The 11,361-nt window shown below is 34.9% G+C and overlaps 1 protein-coding gene across 2 annotated transcripts in view; it reads left to right on the top strand.

Moving 5' to 3' along the window:
• Positions 1-11,361, top strand: part of LOC105622248 (glutamate dehydrogenase, mitochondrial) — a 181,737-nt gene that overhangs the window by 115,683 nt on the left and 54,693 nt on the right. The window lies entirely within an intron of this gene.

Raw genomic sequence — 11,361 nt, 5'->3', positions numbered from 1 at the left:
TATATATATATATATATATATATATATATATATATATGGTTATAGTTTTAATTAAAGATATATAAGATTATAAAGATATATAAGATATATAAGATATATAAGATTTTAAGTTATAATCTACGAAATCTTTTTATAGCTTCAATTTTGACGATATTTCTATTTAGTTTATTTATCAACATTATTAAAGGCGTACATGCAACCATCTTATGTAATTTGACATCAATAATACAATTGAATTTTCTTATTTACTCATACTGACTGCCCTTTCTCGCCATTAACCGATGAATTGATTTGGATTCATGACTTATCATTACATTGTCTATTATTTAACAAATTTGACTAAATATAATATGGTTGCGCTATACTGTCTATTGTAATTCGAAGATGAGATGATCTTCATAATATGTTAATGTAATTTTGATATATAGGACAATTATATATTTCTGCGGCTGATGAGGACTAATTGTAAGTATAATCGAAACTGTTGAAACTTATCGTCGAAAATTATGAATAATAAATATTACTTTGTTACATTTAACCATAGCTTGTTGAATTTGTAATTTACGTTGTAATTCTCACTTCTATAAATTCGGAGATCGATGCAAATCGAAAACCGACGTCAAGGTCTTTATTATGAAAATCGAAGGAGCAGAAACAACGATCATAAGATTGGTGCAAACAGAAGTTTTTCTACAGGAACTACGTAATCTGCAAAACGGATCTATCGAGAGTAACAGCAAATTATCGCGTTGGACCCATTTCTGGAAGAAGCTTAATTTGTGTGGGATAGATTGCAGCATTCAGATTTAACTCAAAATGAGCAGCTATTGGCAGCTGTTAGACAAAAATATTGGATTCTTTCAAGTCGAAGGAAGCTTGAAAGATTAAACGATATTCCGTAGACTGTTTTCACTGACGGTAAAAGTGCACAAGTCAAAATGGGAAGTTTATCTGCAGCTAGGGTCACGAATTACATTCATCCCTTCGCTATTGGCGTCGATTATGCCGGCTTTATAAAGATTAAAAGCAGACGTCGTAGAAAAATTCTTACGTTAAAGGCTTACATTGCGTTGTATGTTTCCATAGCGCCGTTCTTGAATTGGTGACCAATCTTACCATTGAATTCTTTTTATTAGAGTTGTATCGGTTCAGAGGGCGAGGAAATTGCTCGCAACTATAGAGTCTTTCAATAGGGACGCTCGAAATTTGTTAGATCATAGTAACCATATTGTTAAAGTGATCATCTGTCAAATTTGTTGTGAATTGTTTAGTAGTGTATGGCAAATTATCATGGAAGGTCACAGTGAGCAATGTGTGCAAAATTTTATTATCAAAATCAGTGTTCCGTTCGAGAAACGTTCCGCGCATTACGTGATTTTTATCCTCGCCACAACCGTCCTGCCGAGTCGACTATTCGACATTTGGTGGCCAAATTCGAGTCAACCGGTTCGATAAATAATTAGCCAACACCAGTACATCGCCGAAACGCAAGGTCTGCTAAAAACATCGCTGCGTGAGAGTGTAAATCCGGGAAAATCCGAGGTCAATTTCTCGTTCACAAGAACTTGGTCTTTCTGCGACTTGGCGAATTTTACGTCGGGACTTGGATCTGCATCCCTATAAAATTCAACTGATCCAGGAACTTAAGATAAACAATCATAGACAACGCTGTGTGTTCGCTGATTGAGTTCTGGAGCAGTTGGACGTTAACCCAAATTTCACCAAACAAATCATCTTTAGCGATGAGGCCCATTTTTGGATGAATGGATATGTGACAAGCAAAATTGTCGAATTTGGGACGATACTAATCCACGCGAGATACATCAGCTCCAAATGCATCCCGAGAAAGTCACTGTTTGGTGCGAATTTTGATCTGGCAGAATCATCGGTCTGTACTTCTTCCAAAACGAAGCGGGCGTTGCCATAACCGTCAACAGTGAGCGCAACAGATCGATGATAAGCAACTTCTTGTGGCCTAAAATGGATGATATGGATACCGATAACATGTGGTTCCAACAGGATGGCGCTACGTGCCACACACCGCATGCCACGATGGACATTTTGCACAAGCGATTTGAGGGTATGGTTATCTCGCGCGGCGACGTGAACTGGCTACCGAGATCGTGCGATTTAACGCCTTTAGACTTCTTCCTTTGGGGCTATCTTAAATCGCAGGTCTATATGAATAAACCGTAAACAATTGATGCTTTCAAAGTCAACATAACAAACGCTATCCAGCCAGATTTATGTGAGAAAGTCATCGAAAATTGGACCGCCCGAATACATGTCATCAAGCGAAGCCGCGGCGGACATTTGAACGACGTTATATTCCGTACTTAATGCCATAAAATATTTTTTCAAATAAAAAAAAATTGAGTGGATATCTCACACACAACTTGTTTTATTTACAAATCGAGCGTCCTTATTGAAAGATTTATATTCAAACACCACGATTTTTATTGGCGCAGCAAAGGAATTTAAAGAAATCTATGACTTCATTACGGAACATAAGAACTCAATGCAGGAACTTGCCAGCAAAAAATGGCATTTTATCTTTCCAAGGACACCTAATTTCGGAGGAATATGGAAGTCTAATATCGAAAGCTTGAAGAAACACTTTAAAGTCTTAATCAAGGGGTTTGCATTGATATTTGGAAAAAATTATATTCTGCTTGTAGACATTGAAATCGTTCTAAATTTCAGACCGATAGCACTCCTCTCGGAGACTTATCAGTCTTGATACATTTCTTAATTTAGGAGAGCGTTTATTACAGCCAGCTGAATGAAACTACCTAAATGTTCGATAACAGATTGAGACTTTGACAACAATACAAAAGATTCGGCAGCATTTTTAGCGATGCTGACAGAAGGAATATTTGGTGGAACTCCAACGCTGTAACAAATGGATCAAGAGAACTGATAACTTGCAGTGGATGCTAATACTTTTAAAGGACAATTTACCATTCTTTCAGTAGACAGTGGGAAGAATTACTGAGATTTACCCTGAAATGACGGCATCGTATGTGCCGTTGAAATGAAGACGGTCAGTGGAAATTTCAAGCGATTAGCAAGAAATGTTTGCCTTTACTTTATAGAAAATGTAATTAAGTAACGGTCATTTGTTATAATTTGAAATATTCATTTGTTATAATTTGAAATATAATATATTTTGAAAGGAATCTTTCAAGGCGGACGAAATATTTGAAAAGCTCGAATGTTAATTTCTTATTGTTTCCGCCTGTCCTAGTTCTGTTTGATTATTTTCGCGCTTATTTGACGTAAGTTCAATGGAATTACCAGCCGCGCACTCTCTCTTGATTATTGAGCTTATTATCTAGATCTCAGCGCTATAGTTCTGTTCTGTTCTGTTCATTAAGTTAGAAATTTTTTTCGCTCGTACCCAAGATAAAAATAAAGCATTTTGGTTTTCAAACTGTGTATTTTATTCAGAGTTATTATTCTCATCAGTGATATTTTTATATTATACTGGCAAATGTCCGAAATCAAATTTAGTTGCTTGCATAACAGCGAAAACATATGTAAAAATTGCATATCGCGGCTGGTAAAAATAAAATTAGGTGTACAACTTTGCTTCCGTCGTTTTCCTATAGATAGCTTTAGCGGTAAGTGGTGGTCGAAATAAATAGATCATAGATGTCATACAATAAACTTGGGCATCTGTCAACATAACCCCATAGAAACATTAGTCGATTTGTGTCTGCATTATAAAGTTATTCTCGATTGAAAATGTCAGTTTATGAGCCAAATTCTCGTCATTTGCGGGAGGTTTTAATTTTTTGCTTCAATATGAAGAAATCTGCGGCTGAAGCTCATCGAATGCTCTCAAATACTTATGGTGAGGCCGCTATTAGTGAAAGAACGTGTCATGAGTGATTTCAACGCTTCAAGAATGGTGATTTTGACGTCGAAGACCGGCATAGCGGTGAAGAGAGAAGATTTTCGAAGATGCAGAATTGGAGGCATTACTTGAGCAAGACTCGTGTCAAAATCAAGAATTGGCACGATCACATTGGGACTCAACAAGCCATTTCAAAACGCCTCAAAGCCATGGGAATGATTCAGAAGCAAGGAAATTGGGTGCCGTATGAATTGAAGCCGAGAGATGTTGAACGGCGTTTGTTGGCTTGTGAATAGCTGCTTGAAAGGCAAAGACGGAAGTGATTTCTGCATCGCATTGTGACTGGGGACGAAAAATGGGTTCAGTATGATAATCTCAAACGCAGAAAATCATGGGGAGTTCCCGGCCATGCTTCCACGTCGACGGTCAAACCGAATATTCACGACTCCAAAGTCATGCTCTGTATTTGGTGGGACCAGCTCGGCGTAGTGTATTATGAACTATTAAAACCGACTGAAACAATCACAGGCGATCGGTATCGAACGCAATTGATGCGTTTGAGCCGAGCATTGAAACGGCGGGTAGGACTTCCCATTTCAACGTTTCCAAGTGTCTTGACCACTTTTGCAACATGGGGTCGAGCATTGTCATGCTGCAAAATCACTTTATCGTGTCTCTCATTGTGTTGCGGCTGTTTGTCTTTCAATGGACGTCAAAATCATCATTCTTGAAACCACTCACGACACGTTCTTTCACTAATAGCGGCTTCACCATAAGTATTTAAGAGCATTCGATGAGCCTTAGCCGCAGATTTCTTCATATTGAAGCAAAAAATTAAAACCTCCCGCAAATGACGAGAATTTGGCTCGTAAACTGACATTTTCAATCGAGAATAACTTTATGATGCAGACACAAATCGACTAATGTTTCTATGGGGTTATGTTGACAGATGCCCAAATTTATTGTATGACGTCTATGATCTATTTATTTCGACCACCACTTACCGCTAAAGCCATCTATAGGAAAACGGCGGAAGCAAAGTTGTACACCTAATATTTCTAACATTTTGCTATCTGGGATGTCTTTAAATAGATTTATGATATAATTATTTCTTTTAAAAAGAATTAAAATTACTTGGATCGAAATAGGAAAATTATCTAATAAGAATACAAAGATACATACTTAGATTTTATTGTATAAAAGTTAGAGATAGTACCACTTAGATTATGTTCTTTATTCTTAATTTGAATTTAATTTAATTTGAGTAGAATTTTTATTAACTTAGTGCCAGTTGTTGATATCAAATACAAATGATACATATCATTAGAGTTAAATAAATAATAAAGATAATAATATAAACTATAGAAATCAAAGCCTTAAACGATTTATCTGGATCTTAAATGTTTATATAATTCTTGTGAATTTATATACTACGTATGTAGTTTCCAGAAACACGCGCCGAAATGATTTTTCGATCTTGAAAACACTATAATTCTATTAAATTATCGCAGTAATGTCACTAGTTAAATTGGCTATCAATTTAACAAATTTTTGATGCATCTTCGAAACGATCTTAATAATGTTGAATAACATATTAAAATCTGTAAATAATTAATTTTTGCGAAAAATATTACCTAGGTCGGGAGTCGAACCCGGATCTCTTGCATTCCGTGCGAGCATCCTAAGCCTTTAGATTATCGAGGCCTTAGTAATATTAGTAATATTCTTCGCAATAATTGATGTATGAAGGAACAACGTCTCTTTAGGCGATAAATAAACAATATAATATATTATAGGACGTACATGTGTGATAATACAAATTATAGAAATTAAAGCTTTAAATGATCTAGCTATATACTACGTATATAGTCCCCAAAAACACGCGCCAAAATGATTTTTCGGTCTTGAAAACGCTAACTCTACTAAACTACCGCAATAATATCATGACTTTATTAAATTGGCTAGCAATTTAATAAATTTTTGATGCTTATTCGCATCTTCGAAATGATCTTAATAATTGAATAACATATTGAAATCTGTAATTAATTCTTATTGTGAAAAAGATAAAAATATCATGGATTTTATTTTTTAATTTGATAGGATTTCACTTGGCACTTATTGTTGATATCAAATCTTTTATACAAATGATACATATTATTAAAGTTAAATAAATAAAATCAAATAACAAATAGTACAGAATTCTTAGTTTTTTAAAAGACAATACAAAGAAGTATAGAACATATAAAAGCATGTAATTAATTATAAATACAAGCACTGTAATATGATATATAAAATGTATAAAAAAGTTCTATAAATAACACATTACGAAGGCAAGTCAGTAAGTTCTTAGAAAATCTGTCAGCAGACACTCGCAGTGTCATATCACATTACTTTTTGACAAGTAGCATCTCTCAGCTGATTACTGTCAAATTTTGAGCGGAATTCATCGCGTGATTTTTATAGATGATTAAAGCGAACAACCTTTCTATTTTTTGCAAAATGGAAAAAAACGAGTTTCGTGATCAAACATCTACACATGAAAGATTTAACGCCGAAAGAAATTAAGGCCGAGTTGGATAGTGTTCATAGTACACATGCACCACCATTTGCGACTATATACAATTGAATGAATTTAAACGTTGTACATCCACATGTGATGCAACTCGTTTGGGACGTCCAATTGAGGCTGCTACGCCAGAAATTATCGATAAAGTCCGATATTGACCGATCGATGAGTGAAAGTTGAGGCATATCACATGGCACAATGATTTCAATTTTGCACGAACAATTGGGTATGAAAAAGTTATCGGCAAAATGGGTGCTGCCTTTGCTCACTGTGGATCATAAGCGCGACGATTTCAAAACAATGTTTGGAGATGTTTCAACGTAATCTAGGTGAATTTCTGCGTCGATTCATTACTGTGGACGAAACATAGATACATTATTTCACACCCGAGACGAAGAAACAGTCAAAACACTGACTTCACTGGATGAATCAGCTCCGAAGAAGGCGAAGACCGTAAAGTCGGCCGGAAAGGTGATGGGTCATAATTTTTTGAGATGCATGCAGTATAATTCATATCGATTATCTTCCGTCGAAGCAAACGATCAATGGCGATTACTACGCCTTATTGGATCGTTTCAACAATGGGGACGTTTTTAAAGAAAAAACGTCCCCATTTAGCGAAGAAGAAAGTGCTCTTCCGTTAAGATAATGCACGGGTTCACATGTACGCGGCACCGATGGCCAAGTTCCACTACGAATTGCTTCCCCATCCAGCATATTCGCCAGATTTAACCTTCTGCGACTGTTTTCAAACCTGAAGAAATGGTTCGGAGGAAAGAGATTCACCACTAGAGAGTAGCTCATCGCCAAAACAGAGGCTTATTTTGAAGGATTGAACAAATCATATTATTCGGACGGCTTGGAGAAGTTCAAGTGTATCGAGCTGAAAAGAGAATATGTTGAGAAATAAAAATGAAATCAAACCGATCAAAAAAAATGTGTTTTATTATGTTTTTCTAAAAATTTATTAACTTGCCCTCGTACATAACACATTGTAAAATATATTACATTATATGTTTCGGATCTTGGATTGAGCCATCCTCAGATAAAATAAAATTCACAACCTTAAAATTCGATGATTTCCGTCATAGAAAAATCATGATGAAAGTTATCCAATTTATATAGCGATATTGATGGATGCCACGAAGACCATGAATTATTTGCAAGCGATTTATTGACCGATTCTTAGGAATGATTTTTTAATTAAAGAAACATATTTGTTAATTAATAAATAAAATTAAAAAATAAAATTAAAATCTGAATAAAATAAAAATCTTAAAAATTAAGTTAAAATGTCTACTTTTAAAATTCTGTAAAAACCAAGCAAAAATATCATTTCAATATTAATAAAACACTCACTAATCGCAGTTATCATTTCTTAAGAAGAAATATTTCGTCAAATTCATCATAAAATCATGTAAAATATAGGTAGCAATAATATATAATCAATATACAATCAATATAATATACAATCAATATAATTAGTACAGATCGAATCTTCCAGAAAGATAAGTTAACGGCGATAAGTATACTAATTGAACGGCGATTAATAAAAACGATAATAGTAGATAAGAATAATGTCAAATTTTGTTTATTATCGATGTATACGCTTTGAAGACTCTCCGTGTCTATTTGGAGATTAAAACTGTTTCTTGCTTTTTAATATTTAACATTTTAGAAATTAAGTGTTTATTATAGCATGGTTCTTCATCTAATATTTGGACGTTATTTCAGTCAAAATCATGTGTCGTCTGCAGTCTATGTTTGGTGTTATAGAATGGGTGTATTCTAACGAATATGATTACGATGTTCTGTAATTCTGATTTTAAGTTATTTGTCTATCGTTGTCCGACATATAATGCATCACAATCCTTGCACATGATATTGTATACTGTATTGTTCTTTAACCAATTTGAGTGAGTGTTTTACAATGTTTTATAATTATATAATGTGTTTTATAATGTGTTATTTATAGACATAGACATGTGAGCTAATTACCAGGTATAAGCTTAAATCCGCTGTTTGCTCATAGGTGGCATTAGTGAGCGTACAAAGCTACCCTGGGCACACAACACACTTTTTTTTACGTGTTTAACATCTGTCAACATTAACCAGTGCACATCATCAGCAATTTCATACAACAACTATTTTTTTCTTTCGTAATCTGTCTAGTTTTTTGCTAAAAAAAAGCATATCATATACGGGAAGCTTTGCTTTTCTGTTTCAATTTGAAGAAATCGGCTGCCGAATCGCATCGAATGCTTGTGGAGGCCAATGCTTTATCGGAAACAACGTGCAGAGATTGGTTCAATGACGTTTCGCCGGTTCAACCGGCGACCAAATCAATGACGATCAAATTTTGACCTGAGTGACAAGAAGCGTGAAAATCGGCCCAGGAAGGTTTGAGGACTGTCAATTGCAGGTTCTTTTGGAGGAGGACGATACCCAATCGCAAAAAGTGCTTGCCGAGTAATTAGGTGTTTCTCAAGCAGCCATTTCCATGCGGCTACATATCATGGGGAAGGTTCAAAAGATCGGAAAATGGGCATTGCATGAACTGAACGATAGATAGATGGAGCGACGCCAAAACGCATGCTAAATTCTACTTGCCAGACAAAAAAGAAAGTCGTTCCTGCATCGGATTGTGACAGGCGATGAAAAGTGGATCTATTTTCAGAATCCTAAATGCAAGAAATCTTGGATTTATCTCTCCTGCCCAATCATCAACATCTTCCTCAAGACCAAATCGCTTCGGACGGAAGACGATGCTGTGCGTTTGGTGGGATTAGGAGGGTGTCATCTACTACGAGCTGTTAAAACCTGGTGAAACTATTAATGCTCACCGCTACCACCAACAATTGATCAAATTGCACCGTGCTCTGCGTGAAAAAAGGCTGCATTATCGGAAAAGACATGACAAGCTGATTTTCCTCCACGACAACGCACCATCGCACACGTCAACAATGATCCAAAACTACTTGGAGACTCTCAACTGGAAAGTGCTACTCCATCCCGCTTACCAGATCTGGCATCTTCTGACTATCACTTGTTTTCGTCGATGGGCCACGCGCTCGCTGAGTGGCACTTCGATTCTTACGAAGATGTCCCCGAAAATGGCTTGATGAGTTTGCCTCGAAAGATGAGGAATTTTTTTGGCGTGGTATACACAAATTGCCCGAAAGATGGGAAAAATGTATAGTTAGCGAGGACAAGTACTTTGAATAAATTTGTTTTTGCTTCCTAGGAAAAAAAAATGTGTTTTTCTGATTAAAAAAGCGGATTTAAACTTATACACCTGCTTATACTTGTATTATTCTTGCTGAAGACGAGAATCTCCAAAGAAAATCGAAACGTCCAAAATAAAGAAGACATCAATCCAATATTTGATTATTGATTGTTCACTAAATAATTGCGCTGTTTATCGTTACTGATTTCATTGGTCTACTATATTTATCTTTTTGTTGTATTGTTTAAAATTCGAGAATCCTATATAATAATTATTGTTATTTATAGAATTTTTGTATACATTTTATATATCATATTACAGTTCTTGCATTTATAATTAATTACGTGGACTCTTGTGGACTCTATGTTCAATATTTCTTTGTCTTTTAAATAAATAACAAAAAATGATATCATATTTGCGTTTTGCTTTCTAATTTGGTACATTTCGCGCAAGTAATGTCTTCCATCTCTGTTTTGACATTGCGCGTTTCTTTATCGGTTATTTTCATGTTCATGATCGTACACGCAGAGAAAAGATTAGATCAATGCAGTTAAAATAGAGCTGTGACAGTTAAAATATATCCTTATAATAGGAACAATTAATGTCGTTAATAGGATAATAAGGAGGATTCTAATTCACGGATACAGCAACCAGCTGGCTCTAGTGTCGCGTGAGTGAAGAGGATGAAGTCACAGATGCTGGAGTTCGAGGGAGGGGGAAGTGCGTTGTCGGAGTCCGTGTTAGAGGGAAAAAAGGGGTTTGTTCCTCTCTTTCACCCGCGTTCTCTCTTTAAACTATTATCCTCTCTCTCCTATCCATTGTAGGATGCAATTCTCTCTCTCTCTCTATCTCTCTTCCACTCGTTGCAGTCCTATACTTATTATTTGCGCTCTCTCTTCCTTTCGTGCACTCTCCTTTCTTTTCTTCTTTTGCATACTATTTTATTAAATACATATGATATTTACGATTTTTAATGATACTTAGATTTAATGATGACTTAGAAACTAATTATGATAATATTTTTATGAATTTTTAATAATATAATCTAGTATATAATCTATAACACTAATCATAATACAATAACATTTTTTTTTATCAATGTAATACAAATGGCCAAGCTTTTTTATTGACTAATTCAACATTACTACGAAGATATGAAGAAGAAGATACTAAGGATAAAATAATTTTAGAAGAAAAGAATATATATTTTAACATACATTTATTTATCATGTAATGCTGTATGTACAATATAATCTAAACCATAGACTATTAGTTCACATTCTATAATAGAATTTTTATCATAAATTTTGTACAAAGTGTTTGCAGCCGCTTTTATTAATATAATTTTGTCTTAAAAGTGAAAGTGACACAAAATATTCGAATTTCTTACTAACATCGTGCGTATATTGACTCAGTTCATAGAATACATGCTGAACACATTGCTCAAGCTCAAATAAGAAAAACACAGTTGTTGGTTTCATGTACAAACATGTGCCATTTAATGTTAATTTTACGTTATTCGTATCATATATTTTAACAAGTTTCACATTTAGAGCTTGAATCGGTGATGATGATGGGACTGTTGACTGCATTACTTACTCGATATCTGCACGCCTTTCGATGAACATCTTTTACGTAGCATGAGATATGAACATTGCCTCGATTGTCATCAATCGCACGTGAGATTCTACAACGATATTCAGAAATTTG

This window comes from Atta cephalotes (genome assembly GCF_000143395.1).
Source record: "Atta cephalotes unplaced genomic scaffold scaffold00002, whole genome shotgun sequence".
NCBI lineage: Eukaryota > Metazoa > Arthropoda > Insecta > Hymenoptera > Formicidae > Atta > Atta cephalotes.
The sequence above is the reverse complement of the archived record's forward strand: the minus strand, read 5'-3'. Positions and strand labels throughout refer to the sequence as shown.